Below are 18,047 nucleotides of genomic sequence, written 5' to 3'. Positions count from 1 at the left end.
ATGGCTTATATTAAAATGCTTTTTTTGCTCCAACAAATTCAGGAGGATCGGAGACTTTCCTTGGTATTACTCTGTTGGGATAGAAGCTGGCTTGTGGCAATTATATCTTTTGCAAAGTCTCTGTTAGCAGGCATTTTCTTCTTCTTTTTTTTTTTTTGATCTTAGCAATATTAAGTAAATAGAAGAAACATTCATTTCTCATGCATACACTTGTGTATTAGGAGAGAAAATGGAAGTGCTTTCTAGTATGAAAGTTTTCATCATTAGGTTTATCTGAAAAATGAAATGCTTGCTATAGAAGAAGGGCAGGAATGTTATGGTTCCCTTCACAATTATATCATCCACCATGTTACAGACCTTCAGTTCCAAAGAGGAAAATGTGCCAACTGTTTTTCACAGAGTGTTCCCAGGAGCATTGTCTGTGTCATTCATGTCACTGCTCACAGGAGGAAAAGGTCATTTTGTCAATGAGACCTGGTGCCCGTGTGCTCCAAATGGGAGCATGCTCTGCTTTAAGGCATGTCCACCAGGGTTTCAGTTAGACTGAATGTGGATGGGTGTGCAGACTAGGAAATAGTATGCAATAGACAGCACTTGAGTAAACACTGACAACCAGAGGGAGTCACCCTCACATTTTGAAATCTGACTACATTCGTTTAAGTGAAAACACAAATTTGGAGATGTCTTTATGTTTTTGTATTGAAAGATTAGTAATATGTGTTCTCTGGTGGCCCAGCAGGTTAAAGATCTAAAATTGTCCCTGCTATCGCTCAGGTCACTACTGTGGTGCAGGTTTAGTCCCTGGCCTGGGAACTTCCACATGCCACAGATGCAGGTGGAAAAAAAAGATTAATAATAGGTTAATGGATTTTGACATTTTCCTCCTTAGCAAATTCCAGTGAAGTGGATAATAAAAGGTCTGAAGCAGGATGTATGACGTGACTAATCATGGGACCATGACTCTCTGTATGTTTGGGTTCAAATTCTGATTCAGCCTCTTGCAATATAAGCAATACCCTTCAGCTATTTGAGCTTTATTAATCTTGTTTATAAGTGGAAAAAGACGAACTCATTAAGTTCTGGTGCAAATGAATTAGGACAAATGAAAAATTGTTGGAATGTTGGAAGCATTTAACAAATGGTGGCTGCATCATCACCATCACCACCATCACCACCATCACCACTACCATCACCACCATCATCACCATCATCACCACCATCACCACCACCATCACCATCACCACCACCACTACCATCACCACCATCACCACCACCATTATCACCATCATCACCACCATCACCACCACCATCACCACCATCACCACCACCATCACCACCACCATCACCACTACCATCATCACCATCACCACCACCACCATCACCACCACCACCATCACCACCATCACTACTACCATCACCACCACCATCACCACCATCATCATCACCATCACTACTACCATAACCACCATCACCCCACCATCACCACCATCATCACCACCATCACCACCACCACCACCATCACCACCATCACCACTACCATCACCATCACCACTACCATCACCACCATCATCACCATCACCACCATCACCACCACCACCATCACCACCATCACCACCACCATCACCACCACCACCACCACCATCATCACCATCACCACCATCACCATCATCACCATCGCAATTATGAAGGTTCACCAAGAATAAGTTTCCGAGTTATGTCTGTTCCATCTGTGTTTCTACCTAGATATCTATCATCTATCTCCAGTATTAAGAATAATTAAAATTCACCTCAAAAGGTATAAATATTTAATAAATAGAGGTCAAATACTAGTTGCTATAGACTGCATTTGTGTAACACAAACTCAAGCAGTAAGGCTAAGAAATGATTAAAAAACATTGAAAAATAATATAAATAATTATGATCTTGAGGGGAGGGGAATAATCACAGAAAGAACAATTGTATTAGGAGCCGTGAAGACTTGCAAATTGTATATTTATTAAGCAAATTGACATTTCAAATTTCAAAAAAATCCCCCCATGAACTCGTGTCAAATTTCGCATCATGAAACTTCATTCCTCTTTTCCTTATGCTTTAAAGATTTCAGTTACCAGAAATATCTTGCCATTAGCCACATTCTGGCTGTGTTGATTTTCAGGCCCCAATATAGAAGCTTCAATAAAATGAAGACAAATCTAAGATTTTACTGAAAGTCAGCCTTATTTTATTTATTTATTTATTTATTTATTTATTTTCCCACTGAGCCTTATTTTTTGACTAATTCTGATTAGACTTCATACACATTTCTTTCCATTGGGCAAAGGTTTTTAAGCTTTGGTAATATATGTTTAAGAAAAATGTGTTAAAATACTTCTAAAGTAATAGTTGAGTTTGTAGTCCTACATATTAAAAACAAAACCAAAATTATTTCTTAGCATCCTTTTTGGATGCTGTACTCTACAGCCCATCAAACTTACCATTTATACTCAAAACCAGTAACACTATTTTGGAAAATAGAATTATTTTTCTGAAAGCTTGATAATCATGGATCCAGGAGGAGAACACAAGCAAATGTTAGTGATTGCAGTCCTAGACAAGAAGAACTTGTACTTGACCTAACTGGAATTGGTTGTAAAATCATTCTATCCACAACAAACATGTTGAACCATTTAGTATAACTTATCTTTTGGTCATAAAAATATTGAGAAGATTTACTTCTAAAATTTCTTTCTTTTTTTTTTTTTAGGGCCACACCCATGGCATATGGAGGTTCCCAGGCTAAGGGTCTGATTGGAACTGTAGCTGTCGGCCCACGCCGTAGCCACAGCAATGCCAGATCTGAGCCGTGTCTGTGACCTACACCACAACTCATGGCAACGCTGGATCCTTAACCCACTAAGTGAGACCAGAGATGGAACCCGCAACCTCGTGGTTCCTAGTTGGATATTTCTCCCCTGCTCCATGATGGGAACTCCTAAAAGTTATTTCTTTAATGTGGAGATAATGCACAGATATGCTATGACCACACTGAGAATATATGAATTCAGTTGTCTAATTTATTTTAGACAGTTTTTTCATGTAAAATGTTTTGCTAAAGTATAGTTGATTTAAAATGCTTAAAAGAAAAAGCTTTTAAGTTTAATTAGGCCCCATTTGTTTCTTTTTCTTTTTCTTTTCATTACTCTAGGGGGTGGATCTGAAAAGATTGCTATCATTTATGTCAAAGAGTGTGTTGCTTGTTTTCTGCTAAGAATTGTGCAGTATCTTGTCTTATGTTTAGGACTTTAATCCATTTTGAATTTATTTTTGTATATGGTGTTAGAGAATGTTCTAATTTCCTTCTTTCACATGTAGCTGTCCAGTTTTTCCCAGAACCAGTTATTGAAGAAGCTGTCTTTTCTCCATTGTATATTCTTACATCCATTGTCATAGATTAACTTACCATAGGTGCATGGATTTATTTCTGGGCTTTTATTCCACTGATCTCTATTTCTTTTTTTTTGTTCCAGTACCATTCTGTATTGATGACTGTAGGTTTGTACTATACTCTGAAGTCAGGGAGCCTGATTCAAGATTACTTTGGCTATTTGGGGTCTTTTGTGTTTCCATATAACTGTTAAATTTTTTGTTCTAGTTCTGTGAAGAATACCATTGGTAATTTAATAGGGATTGCACTCATCTGTAGATTGACTGTAGTCATTTTGACAATGTTGATTCTTCTAATCCAGAAACATGGTAAATATTTCAATTTGTTTGTTTCATCTTTGATTTCCTTCATCACTGTCAATAAAAACAAAAATAAAGCAATGAGACCTAATTAAAATCAAAAGCTTTTGCACAGCAAAGGAAATCATAAAAAGATACAACCACAGAATGGGAGAAAATCTTTGCAAACAATGCAACTGACAAGGGTCTAATCTCCCAAATATACAAACAAGATCGTACAACTCAAAAACAACCACCACAACAAAAAAACCAAACAACCCTGTCATAAAATGGACAGAAGCTCCAAATAGACATTTTTCCAAAGAAGACATATGGATAGCCAATAGGCACATGAAGATATGCTCAACATGACTAATTATTAGAGAAATGCAAATCAAAACTACTTTGAGGTACCACTTCACACTGTCAGAATGGTCATTATTAACAAGTCTATATAAAAAATACCAGAGAGGGTGTGGAAAAAAAGAGAACCCTCCTACACTGTTGATAGGAATGTAAATAGGTACAACCACATTGGAAAACAATATGGAGATTGCTCAGAAAACTGCACATAGACATACAATATGATTCATCAATCCCATTCCTGGACATATATTTGGACATCAGTGTCTTATAGTTTTCAGAATATAGGTCTCTTGTCTCATTATGCAGGTTTATTTCTAGGTATTTTAATCTCTTTGATGTGATGATAAATGGAATCGTTTCCTTAATTTCTTTTTCTGATCTTTCATTGTTAGTATATAGGAATGCAAGAGATTTTTGTGTGTTAATTTTTTATCCTGGAACATTTCTGATGTCATTGATGAGTTCTAGTAGTTTTCTGGTAGCATATTTATGATTTTCTGTGTGGAACGTCATGTCATCTGAAAACATTGACAGTTTTGCTTCTTCTTTTCCAATTTGGATCCCTTTTATTTCTTTCTCTTCTCTGATTGCCATAGCCTGAACTTCCCAAAACTAAGTTTAATAAAAGTGAGAGTGGACATCCTTGTCTTATTCTTGATCTTAGTGGAAAATGGTTTCAACTTTTAATCACTGAGAATGATTTTAGCTGTGGTTTGTCATATATGTCCTTTATTATGCCGAGGTAGGTTCCCTCTAGGCCCACTTTCTGGAGAGTTTTATCAGAAATGATGTTTAATTTTATGAAAAGCTTCTTATGCATCTATTGATATGACCATATGGTTTTTATTCTTCAGTTTGTTGATGTGGTGTATCACATTGATTGATCTGCATATATTGAAAAATCCTGGCTTCCTTGGGATAAATTCCACTTGATCATGGTGTATGATCCTTCTAATGAATTGTTGGATTCAGTTTGCTAATATTTTTTGAGGATTTTTGCATTTATCTTCATCATTGATATTGGTCTGTAATTTTCTTTTTTTTTTGGTCTCTTTGTCTGGTTTTGGTATCAGGGTGATGGTTGCCTCACAGAATAAACTTTAGTGTTCCTTCCTCTGCAGTTTTTTGGAATAGTTTCAGAAGGATAGATGTTGTCTCTGTTTGATAGAATTCACCTGTAAATCCCTCTGATTCTGGACTTCTGTTTGTTGGAAATATTTTAATCACAGTTTCAATTTCAGTACTTGTAATTGGTCTATTCATATTTTCTATTTCTTCCTGGTTTAGTCTTTAAATATTGTACCTTTCTGAGAATTTGTCCATTTCTTCTGGGTTTTCCATTTTATTGGCATATGTTTGCATGTAGTAATCTCTTATTATATTTTGTATTTCTATAGTGTCAGTTGTAATTTTGTCATATTTCTTTTCTAATTTTGTTGGTTCAAGCCCTCTCCCTTTTTTTCTTGATGAGTCTGGCCAAAGTTTATCAGTGTTGTTGATTTTTTCCAAGAAACTAGCATTTAGTTTCATTGATCTTTTCTATTATTTTCTTTGTCTCTATTTCACTTATTTCTGCTTTGGTATTTATGATTTTGTTCCGTCTAATAACTTTGGACTTTGTCTGTTCTTCCTTCTATAGCTGCTTTAGGTATAAGTTTGGAGTTATTTGGGATTTTTCTTGTTTCCTGAGCTAAGATTATATTGCTATAAACTTCCCTCTCAGAACTACTTTTTCTATGTCCCATATATTTTGGATTGTCATATCTTGTCATTTGTCTCTAAGTATCTTTTGATTTCCTCTTTTATTTCTTCAGTGATCCATTGGTTGTTTAGTAGCATATTGTTTAGCTTCCAGGAGTTTGTGTTTTTGCTGTTCTTTTTTTCTTTTAGTTGATTTCTAGCCTCATAGTATTATGGCTTGAAAAGATATTTAATATAATTTCAGTTTTTTAAAATTTACCAAGGCTTGATCTGTGGCTCAAGATGTGCTCTATCCTGAAGAATATTTGATATGCACTTGAGAAAAAGTGTATTCTGCTGCTTTTAGGTGGAATGTTCTTTAAATATCAATTAAGTCTGTCTGGTCTAATGTGTCATTTAGGGCCTGTGTTTCTTTGTTGATTTTCTGTCTGGATGATCTATTCACTGGTATAATCAGGGTGTTCAGTTCCCCCACTCTTATTGTATTACTGTTGATTTCTGCTTTAATGGCTGTTAGAATTTGCCTTATATATTGAAGTGCTCCTATGTTGGGTGCTTATATGTTTGTAGTTGTTTTATCTTGGATTGATCCATTGATCATTAGGTATGTCCTTCTTTGTTTCTTGTAACATTCTTTATTTATTCATTAATTACTCAGTGAATTTATTACATTTATAGTTGTGCAATGATCATCACAATCCAATTTTATAGGATTTCCATCTCACAAACCCAGTGCATCCCCCCATACCCCAACTGTCTCCTTTGAAAACTGTAAGTTTTTCAAAGTCTGTGAGTCAGTATCTGTTCTGCAAAGAAGTTAAGTCTGTCCTTTTTTCAGATTCCACATGTCAGTGAAAGCACTTGATGTTGGTGTCTCATTGACTGACTGACTTCTCTTAGCATGATAATTTCTAGGTCCATCCAAGTTGCTAAAAGTGCCAGTATTTCGTTCCTTTTAATGGCTGAGTAATATTCCATTGTGTATATGTACCACATCTTCTTGATCCACTCCTCTGTCAGTGGGCATTTAGGTTGTTTCCATGTCTTGGCTATTGCAAATAGTGCTGCAATGAACATCAGAGTACATGTGTCTTTGCGAGTCGTGGTTTTCTCTGGATAGGTGCCCAGGAGTGGGATTTCTGGATCAAATGGTAGTTCTATTTTTAGTTTTCTGAGGAATCTACATACTGTTTTCCACAGTAGTTGTACCAATTTACAATCCCACTAACAGTGTAATAGGGTTCCTTTTTCTCCACACCCTCTCCAGCACTTATTGTTTGTAGACTTTTTGATGGCAGCCATTCTGGCTGGTGTGAGGTGGTACCTCATAGTGGTTTTGATTTGCATTTCTCTAATAATGAGTGATGTTAAACATCTTTTCATGTATTTTTTGACCATCCATTTGTCTTCTTTGGAGAATTGTCTGTTTAGATCTTCTGCCCATTTTTTGATGGGGTTGTTTGTTTTTTGGTATGGAGCTACAGAAGGTGTTTATAATTTTTGAAGTTTAATCCCTTGTCAGTCGATTCATTTGCAAATATTTTCTCCCATTCTGTGGGTTGTCTTTTTGTTTTGTTTAGGGTTTCCTTTGCTGTGCATAAACTTTTAAGTTTAATTAGGTCCCATTTGTTTATTTTTGTTTTTACTGTCATTACTCTAAGAAGTGGATCTGAGAAGATATTGCTGTCATTTACGTTGGAGAGTGTTTGGCCTATGTTTTCCTCTAAGAGTTTTATAGTGTCTGGTGTTATATCTAGGTATTTAATCCACTTTGAGGTTATTTTTGTGTGTGGTGTTAGGGAGTGTTCTCATTTCATTCTTTTCCATGTGGCTGTCCAGTTTTCCCAGCACCACTTATTGAACAGGTTGTCTTTTCTCCATTGTATATTCTTGCCTCCTTTGTCATAGATTAGTTGGCTCTAGGTGCTTCATAGGTGAATTCTATCAAACATTTAGAGAAGAACTAACACCTCTCCTTCTGAAACTCTTTTAAAAAATTGCAGAGGAAGGGATACTCCCAAACTCATTTTATGAGGCCACCATCACCCTGATACCAAAACCAGACAAAGATACCACAAAAAAAAAGGAAACTACAGGCAAGTTTCACTGATGAACATCAAAGCAAAAATCCTCAACAAAATACTAGCAAACCACATCCAACAATACATTAAAAGTATTGTATATCACAATCAAGTGGGATTTATCCCAGGGATGCAAGGATTCTTCAAGATGCACAAATCAATCAGTGTGATGCACCACGTTAACCAACCGAAGAATAAAAACATGATCCTCTCAATAGATGCAGAAAAAGCCTTTGACAAAATCCAACACCCATTTATGATAAAAACCCTTCAGAAAGTGGGCATAGCAGGAACCTACCTCAACATAATCAAGGCCATATATGACAAACCCACAGCGAACATCATTCTCAATGGTGAAAAGCTGAAAGAATTCCTGCTGAGATCAGGAACAAGACAAGGATATCCGCTCTCACCACTACTCTTCAACATAGTTCTGGAAGTCCTAGCCACAGCAATCAGAGAAGTAAAAGAGATAAAAGGAATCCAAATTGGAAAGGAAGAAGTAAAACTATCACTATTTGCAGATGACATGATACTATACCTAGAGAATCCTAAAGACTCTACCAGAAAACTGTTAGAGCTCATCCATGAATTTGGCAAAGTTGCAGGATACAAAATTAATACACAGAAATCAATGGCATTTCTATACACTGACGTTGAAAGAGCAGAAAGAGAAATTAGGGAAGCAATCCTGTTTACCATCGCATCCACAAGAATCAAATACCTAGCAGTAGCCCTACCTAAAGAGACAAAAGACCTGTACTCTGAAAACTATAAGACACTGATGAAAGAAATCAAAGATGACATACAAACAGATGGAAAGACATACCATGCTCTTAGATTGGAAGAGTCAATATTATCAAAAGGACTATACTACCCAAGGCAATCTACAGATTCAATGCAATCCCTATCAAATTACCAAGGACATTTTTCACAGAACTTGAACAAAATATTTTAAAGTTTGTTTGGAAGCACAAAAGACCCAGAATAGCCAAAGACATCCTGAAAAAGAAAAATGGAGCTGGAGGAATCAAGTTCCCTGACTTCACACTATACTACAGAGCGACAATCATCAAAACCATATGGTACTGGCACAAAGACAGACATATAGATCAATGGAACAGGATAGAAAGCCCAGAATTAAACCAACATTCTTTATTTTAAAGTCTACTTTGTCTGATAGGAGAATTGCTATTCCAACTTTCTCTTGACTTCCATTTGCATAGAAAATCTTCTGTCCTGTCACTTTCAATCTGTATCTGTCCTTAGGTCTGTAGTAGTCTCTTGTAGACAGTGTATATACAGGTCTTGTTTTTGTATCCACTCACCCAGTCTGTGTCTTTTGGTTGCAGCAATTAATCCATTTACATCCAAGACAGTATCAATATATGTGTACTTACTGCCATTTTTTTTTATTGTTTTGGATTGATTAATGTTGGACTTTTTTCTTCCCTTCCTCTTTTATCTCTTCTTCATGATTTGATGACTGTCTTTAGTATTGTATTTTGATTACTGTTTTTAAAATATATGTTCGTTTTAATTTTTTGGTTTGTGGTTCCCATGATATGGAATTTTATATATATATAGACACATACACACACATGTATATATATAATGTATGTGTGTGTGAATATATATATGATATATATAATGTATGTATTATATATCTATGAGAGATATATATATATATATATATATATATATGTATTTAAAATTGTTTTAAGTTGCTGGTCTCTTGAATTCAAATGCATTTTCTTTTTTAAATGTTTATGGCCACACCTGCAGCATATAGAAATCCCTGGCTTACGGATTGAATCAAAGCTGCACCTGCTAGCCTCTACCACAGCCATAGCAATGCTGGATCTGAGCTTCATCTGCAACCTACACTGCAGTTTGCAGCAATACGGAATCCTTAACCCATTGAGCGAGGCTAGGGCTCACACCCACATTTTCACAGACACTGTGTTGGTTTTTTAACTGTCTGAGCCATAACAGGAACTCCCAAATGCATTTTCAGTATCCTGTATTTGTACTCTCCTCATGATTGCTGGTTATAATATCGTCTTTGTGTATGGATGATTTCCTATCTTTATGTTATGTTTGCCTTTACTCGTGAGCTTTCCCATGTATAATTTTCTCATTTCTAGTTGTGGCCTTTTTCTTTCAACCTAGAAAAGCTCTTTTCAGTTTTGTTGTTAAGGTTTGTTTGGTGGTGCTGAATTATTTTAGCTTTTGCTTAAAAGGAAAGCTTTTGATTTCTCTGTTGTACCTGAATGAGATCCTTTCTGGGTAGAGTGTTCTTGGTTCGAGGTTCTTCCCTTCATCACCCTATATATATCTTGCCACTCCCCTCTGTGATGCAGAGTTTCTGCTGAAAAACCAGCTTATAACCTTATGGGAGTTCCCTTGCTTGTTATTTATCGCTTTCCCCTTGTTGCTTTTAATATTTTTCTTTGTATTTAATTTCAGTCAGCTGGGTTAGTGTGTCTCACTGTGTTCCTCCTCGGGTTTATTGTGCGGGGAATTCTCTGTGCTTCCTCATCTTTAGTGAGTGTTTCCTTCCCCCTATTAGGGAAGTTTTTGGCTGTTTTATCTTCACATATTTTCCTTGGCCCTTTCTCTCTTCTCCTTCTGGGAACCCTATGATGTGAAGTTGGTATGTTTATTGTTGCTCCAGAGGTCCTCAGTTCTTTTCATTCTTTTTTTCTTTATTCTTTCCTGTGGCAGTGATTTCCCACCACTCTGTTTTCCATCTCACTCATTCTTCTGCCTCCATTATCCCACTATTGATTCTTCTAGTGTAATTTTCATTTCGTATATAGTGGGATTCATCCTTGCTTGCTTTTCTTTGAATCTCCTAGCTCTTTGTTAAACATTTCTTGTGACTTCTCAATCTGTGCCTCCATTCTTTTTCAGAGATCTTGGATCATCTTTGTCATCATCACTCTGAACTCTTTTGCAGATGGATTGCTTCTCTTCTCTTTATTTAGTTGCTTTTGTGTTTTTATCATGTTCCTTTGTCTGGAACATTTTTCTCTCATCTCATCTTGACTAACTTTATGGTCCCCCTGATAGCAGATGTGTAGATGTGGTGGCTGGTGCCTGGTCCTGGAGTTCTCAGTGGTGGTGGTGGCTCACTTACCCCCAGAGCACAGGATAGAAGTGGCTGTTGTTCACTCTCTCCTCTCCTGGTGGCTACTAGGGATTGGGTCTGTGAAGGAGGTGGCAGCGGTTCACAGGACTGCTCTAGGAGTGGGAGAGCAGGAGCCAGCAAGGGCTCCTGCAACCCCTTGCAGAGTCTGGATGCTCACACAACCACTTCCAGTGGCTGACTCTGGCAGCAACCACTCCCACAGCCCTTCCTGCTGCTGGACAGCTCCTGCAGCCCCTCCTGATGCCAGAGGGCTCCTGTGACTGCTTCCTGTAGCTAGCCCTAGTGCTCCTTCAACTGCTCCTTCAACTCCTCCCGGACCTATGCAATAGCTACTTGCACTGTTGTTCCTGGAGCTGGGATAGGTTGTATCCTGCTGCCTGAGAGTTCATGCACGGACAGATTATAGTGGTGGATCCTGCCCCTTCCATCCTGCACCTGCAAAGAGTGGTGCTGGCCTCTATGCTAGTCTGGGTTTCTTCCTCTTATACCCTCAATTGTGGTTGCCCTAGACTCTAGCTCTACCCTTCAGGTTTTTTCCACACAACCAACCCTTTCTTCCCTGCTCAGTCTGCCCCACTGCTCTCCCTGAGTCTCATCTCCAGAGCCCAAGTGTCAGTTCCCAGCCCCTGCTTGACCAGTGGTGGTCTTATCAGGCTGAGGCTTACAGGGCAGCAGTAGTGATCGTTTGTGCAGGACTATTTCTATTTTAACTGCTACAGAAGGATTATCGTGTTTTCCTCTGAGACCCCACAATTCCTCTTCTGTCCCAGGTGACATCCCTGCAGGTGAGGGGCTTCCCAGGGGGCAGGAGCTTGTCTCTTTTCCCAGCTCCCTCCTACCTCCTATGTGTGCAGGTCCCATCACACTTTCTTTCTTGGTTTCTTTTTTTCTTTTGTCCTACCTAGTTTCATCACTATTTTCTTGCTCTATCAGAATCCTGAGGTCTTTTGCTGTGTTTAGTAAATTTTCTGTGTGAATCATTCCACATGTAGATGTATTTTTGTTGTAGTTGTGGGAGGAGGTGAGCTTCACATCCTACTGCTCCACCATCTCAGTACCCCTCCAATAATATTTTAATGGATAACTCTTTGCTCAATGGAGAATATTTGAAGAGTTTAAAGTTGAGAATGCTAATTAGTTTCTGAACATGTTTTTACACAATAGAGATGTCACGAGGTAGACCTAACATCTGAAACATTCTCTGATGGATTCTGTTCTTCTCAGAATGACTCGTGTTGACCAATGAAATGAAGAGGCTAGCTTATGGTTTTTTTAGGAGAATACCACCCCTCGATTGTTCTGTGGGTATAAATCTGTGTTAGAATTGATCAGATAACCTGCTTTGCAGTTTAGTGCAGTTTAGTGTACCTCAGTTATCCATCAGTGAAGTTAAGGAAAAAAATGCCACCAAGTGTGAGATAAAAAAAGAGTGGGTGCCATATGAAAAAAGGAAAAAGCTGTGCTCTCTGCTGGAATATAGGATAGGATAGAACCGAATCTCAGGTTGGAAGAGGAGATGGGATTTGGAGAGAGCATCTGAAAAAGCACATAACTGAGCTTCTTCCTCTGCCTCTCTGATCTCTGGGTTGGGTGGCAGGGGAAAGAAGCTAGAAAATAGGAATGAGAAGTTGTTTGTGTTGGGGAGATTGATTTTTCTGATTTGCCAGGCTACCTTTATTTTGATACGTCATGTTTTATCACATGATGGGGCAACATAATAGGTAGATTTTTTTTTCTGTTAGTCACCCAACAAGTCAACATTATTTGTGAATCTGAATATTTTCCTGTTTCACCCTCTTCTTGAATATAAGCTTTTATCTGCCCCGTGGTATTTATTTCATAAGACTGTATTCTTATAAAACAAGCTTATACGGAATGAGGCAAACAAATTTATTTTGTCTCTTGAAGAAGAATATGCAGTAAATACTGATGGGATTAATAGACCTGTCAACGGGCTGCTGAATACGTATGTGAGATATTCATGCCATTTTCTCTCTGGAAGTAGCGTTTCTCATTGATTTATGGTTAAGTGTATGACTAATAAGAAATTGCCAAATAAAAACACCCCAGTTGATAATTTAAGGAAATATTCAAAGTGAAAATAGAGTCACTGATGCTTCACACTTTCTGCAGTCATGGCTGAGCACATTTAAAGTTGAGAAGAGGCTCACCTTTTATTGTTGCACCTGAGCTGATGCTGACGGGGCTCTGCACCAATGAAATGGAGGCTTTGGGGAGAAAGACACATTTCACACCTGAGTGGCTTTTTGCAGATTGAAATTGGTGCCTCTGTCAGCGAATTCTGGTCCCGAGGATTATCTTGGCCCAAAATATCCCCCAAATGATTTCACATCTTGATGTTTGACTTCAGTTTCCTACAGAGATTGTAAGGCTATATTTGCATCAGATTATTTATTTTCTTAATTTTATTCTTTTAATATTCAGAACAGTTCTGAAGCTAATATCATTGGGAAAAAAGATATATATATACCTATGCGTACATGCACATGCATGCACACTGGTGATCAGCAAGAGGAGGCCCTATTGTAATTCTTAGCTTCAAGAATTTATTTTGGTGTTTCCCCTTCTGTTCTTTAGGAAATATTTGTAACAAATTCAGTGCACGTAACAGCACTTCACATGGCGAATCGCTGACCTCTCCATGAAAGCTAAAGTTAAATTGGAAGCATCACACAAGTTGATCCTTCGTATACAAAGATTTTCCATATGTTAAAAGTATCTTGTAAGAATTCTCAACTTGAAATCTAAGCTATGTTTTAACTCATTGAATGATAGGAGAGTAATAAGCATTTATAGGTAAGGCCTGAAAATCAGTTTAGACAAAAATGAAAAGAATTTGGGTTCAGATCTTCATCTCCAAAATTATATTGGTGGTCAGAGGCTATTTTCTGGGGGTGTCTTTCTCGCAGTGGAAGGAGCGAGGGGAGAAGGGAGCAATGGAGAAAAAATAAAAGTTCGTGTTAGCTAACGAGTGAGACTTTTTGGAAGAATGCTTGCTCTACGCAGAATCGTATTGCGGGGCACTTGTTAATTCGGCTTTTCTTCCACATCTCTTTCTGAAGTGGTGGTGCTGCGGCATGCAGAAGCGGAATCTCGGGCTCTTTTGTGGCAAAAAATGTCCTCCCCTCCCTATCTTTATACCTTTCCACAGCTTTTGAACTTCAAATGCTTGAGCCCCACCTCTCTTAGAATCCCGTTCACCCCGTTCCATCTCCGTCTCTGTTAAGGACTATCTCCAAGTGTTGGCTTTTTTCCCCTTTTTCCTCATGATCATTTGAAGTGACTGGTCTAATAAAGATAATTATATGAAGGTCGCATTATATCAAAAAATATATTTCCAATTTAATAGTGATTTTTAGTATGAAATTCTTGCAACCATAGGTTGGTAGAAATTCAGGCTGTAAATTCTCTCCCTGTCTCTCAAAACACACTATGAAAAGGTAAGGGTTTTGTATGAGCAGTCCCCTGCCTGTTAAAATATTAACTTTTTTTTTTTTTTTGCTCTTCAGGGCTGCACCCACGGCATATGGAAGTTCCCAGGCCAAGGGCTGAGTCAGAGCTACAGCTGCTGGCCTACACCACAGCCACAGCAGCGCAGGATCCAAGCCGCATCTGCAACCTACACCACAGCTCATGGCAACGCCGGGTCTCTGACCCACTGAAGGAGGCCAGGGATTGAACCTGCATCCTCATGGAGACTAGTTGGATTCATTTCCGCTGCACCACGATGGGAACTCCCCAAATATTAACATATTAATAAACATATCAATAATAACACCTTATGGGGGCGGATTTCAAAGTAAACAAAGTTACACTTTGACCAATTTCCCCCTCCTTTTAAGTAACTCGTAACCACACTCTCTTTAGACCACTCAGTCTTCTTCCACAGTCTATACATTCAATACTGTTTCCTGATCAAACCGGGTTATTCTGGGCTGCCCCATGTAGACTTTCTTTTGTCCTCAGCCACCCCGCCTTCCTCAAGTTCATGGTCTGGCTGCTGCCGTTTTCTGGGGCAATGATAAAAGACTTGTCCCGCGGACAGAGCCTGTCGCGATGTTATGCAGTCAGATCCATGCAGATCAAAGCAGAAGGGCAGGGCGAGGTGAGAGGTGGCTGAAAGAAATGGTTATTATGGAAATGACAGTTATGCCTGGAAGAATGACAGTGAAATTCAGGTAATGCATCAGATTGTTGAAAGGAAAGAGAAGGGAAAGCAGGGGCCTTTGCAGAAAAAAGAAGTATTTTCTGTTCCCTTTTAGCATCCTATGGTCACATGCTTTATCGCATTTTACTACACTTCAGTATAATTACTGCATTATTGTGTCTGTTTCTTTCAAGAGGCAGTGAATTCCTTGGGTTCGTGAACGGTGCCCTTGGTCTTTGTATTGCTGGTGCTTAGCGCGTAAATATTGTCAAGTAAATACCTGCGTGCTCACTGGTTGCAGAGGAATTATTTGAAAACGTCTTTTCTGCTGGAGGGATGCATTTACTCTGGACTCTTAAGCCCGTTCCTTGGAGCTCCACCTGGAGATTTCCTTAGATGAGCAAGTCTCAAATGCTCACGGTTTGTATGTCATTAATGACACCGCGTACGTGCTGAGGATGCCAGGGTCGGGGGGAATAGGAGTCTCCATGCATATTTTTAAATAAGTTCAAGCCAGAGAAAGGCACATGAGCCTGTTTCCCTGTCCTTCCTAGCCTTTTAGGTAAAACCCTGTCTTAAGTAACCTTTTGCTTAAAAGGTGTTGAAAAGAATCGGAGGCTGTGCTGGGGAGTGCCTGGCGGTCTGCCGGAACTGGATTCCAGCGTGAAGCTTAGGACCTGCCGGAGTCCCCTCATCCTTAGGGCGGCGTCGGTGAGTCTCCGGGCAGCCCATCGGATTTCCTTAGACCCGGTTACTTAGTCAGGCACTCCGTTACTTCGTAACAGTTTTATTAATTGTAGTGCATTCTTCTAAGTTTAATATATATATTTTTTATTTCTAGCAAAAACATAGTGCCTGGCAGTTCAGTGGCCATCAGGGAATTGATGGTTCAGGTCATCTGCTTAGGTCAAGTTAGAACTGCCTTTCTGGAATGAAGCACATGGTATTTCTTAAGAAATTAAGAGTCACTCTAAAAGACAAAATTGAGTTCTGGAGAATGGAAACTAGGGCCTGTTTTTAAAAATTCTTTGGGGGTAATAAAAATACTCTTTCGGAGTCAGTGTTTCTTTTTTTATGCTGCATCCAGTTTGATCAGTCCCCTCCTTCTTGACCCATTTATAGGGAAAACCGTATCAGGATGAGCATAGTGGAGAATGGGAGCCACACCACAATGACCAAGGCCCGTTCTGAACATTCAAGGAATATGTATAATAGGCAATATACCAGTCTACTAAAACTCCTTAATTAAACTAAATCGTAATTTTAAAAAATTGGATTTATTTGTTCTACTTACAGGAAATTAAAGACTTCACACAAAGACTAACACAAAGGTTTTAATTGAAGACTGTGATTGAATATTTATTAATATGTCTCTTTGAGATTCAATATTGGAATATATTTATGTAAGAACTGTGACTGAGTGGAAACTAAATTCATAGGTAATGTGTTTTGATGAGTGAGGCACCTTGCTAACCATTGAAGATCTTGAGCGCCTGAACTGTTCTCAGAAATACATAGATCTATATGCTTGTGCTTTCTGAGCTGGAGATGTAAGCAGCAAAGACCTCTTACTGCCTCTGAAAACATGACACTGCGTTTAGTCAACAGGCAGAGCTCTGTATCCATAGTCAACTCTACAGAGCACAGCGTAGGCGGAGTTTTGCCAAAAATGAATAATGATTGGGAAGAAAGAAAATTTTTAAATGAGCCTATAATTCTGAAAAGACAAAAACTTCAGACTTATGTGTCAGGGGAAAACCATCTACTTTAAAAAAAATTTTTGACTCACTTTACAAATCACTGACTATCAAATTTTTCCAGAAGATGTAAAAGACATTTTATCTGACTGCACTGGGTATTGGAGCAAAGAATAAATTGAAAGAGAGACTTTTATTCAACTTGCTACAGCATGTTGGTACCCTGGGAGACATATCTATTTACAGGAGAATCCATTCAAATATATACGGATGGAAAGCATAAGAGGAAGCAGAGGTAACTAAAAATCCATTTCTCCTGATTTGGGAATTCAGAAGCCTTCTCTTTTTTCTCTGTTTCATTCCTCTTTCCCCGTCCCCTCCTCCTGTTATTCTCTAGCTTTTATTTAGTTCATTCCATGCATTACAAATGCTCTTGTTAAAATCATAGTGACTTCCTTACAAGAAGATCCTTTTGTGTCTTTGAGAAATAGGTGGTCCATTATGTCAGCAAAGTGTGTCCATCTCTATGAAAACGTATCATCTGTGGTGAGATCTCAGTTTATAATTGATGGGTTATTTTCTCTTTGCTGCTCCCTCTTTGCTTTGCTCACTGGTCGTCTTGCTCGAAACGTTTCCCATTTAGTGTTATAACTTTCCAGTTTTAAAAAACAGTGTTGGAAGAATTCTGGTGATTTGCACTTTAAAAAAGAACTTTGCTATCTTTGGAAAATGCCACATAAAACATGACATATGAACACCACATTTAATCAAATTTATAATTAAATCTCTTGAGATATTCCTGGTTATATTTGTGTGCTCCTTTAGAGCACACAAATATAAGATGCCTGTGATTAAAATAAGTCACTGTTAATATTGAAAGCATGTCAGCCTGTGTGTTTTTGTACTCGTCAATACTTTTAGTAAATAAGGTGCTAAGTGTTGCAGTTATGTTTGTGTATATAAATACACACATGTCTTTGGTTTTGCTGATGTTTTCTCTGTCCCGTATGCTTCACCCATATGTGAAGTTTTTCTTTAATGTTCATTTCCTGCATATTCTCCCTCAATAGGCTGTAAGCTAATCAAGAGCAAGAATCGTGTGTACTTAGACGCCTAGCAGTATATTGGCACAGAGTAGGACGTAAATAAATGCCGAGGAAGGCATGGATTTGCCCTCC

Source organism: Sus scrofa, chromosome 10, assembly GCF_054392235.1.
Source record: "Sus scrofa isolate SSC_HxYL_T2T_F1_AM1 chromosome 10, Sscrofa_HxYL_maternal_Yorkshire_Landrace_v2.0, whole genome shotgun sequence".
Lineage (NCBI taxonomy): Eukaryota > Metazoa > Chordata > Mammalia > Artiodactyla > Suidae > Sus > Sus scrofa.
Note: the sequence above shows the minus strand (reverse complement) of the source record.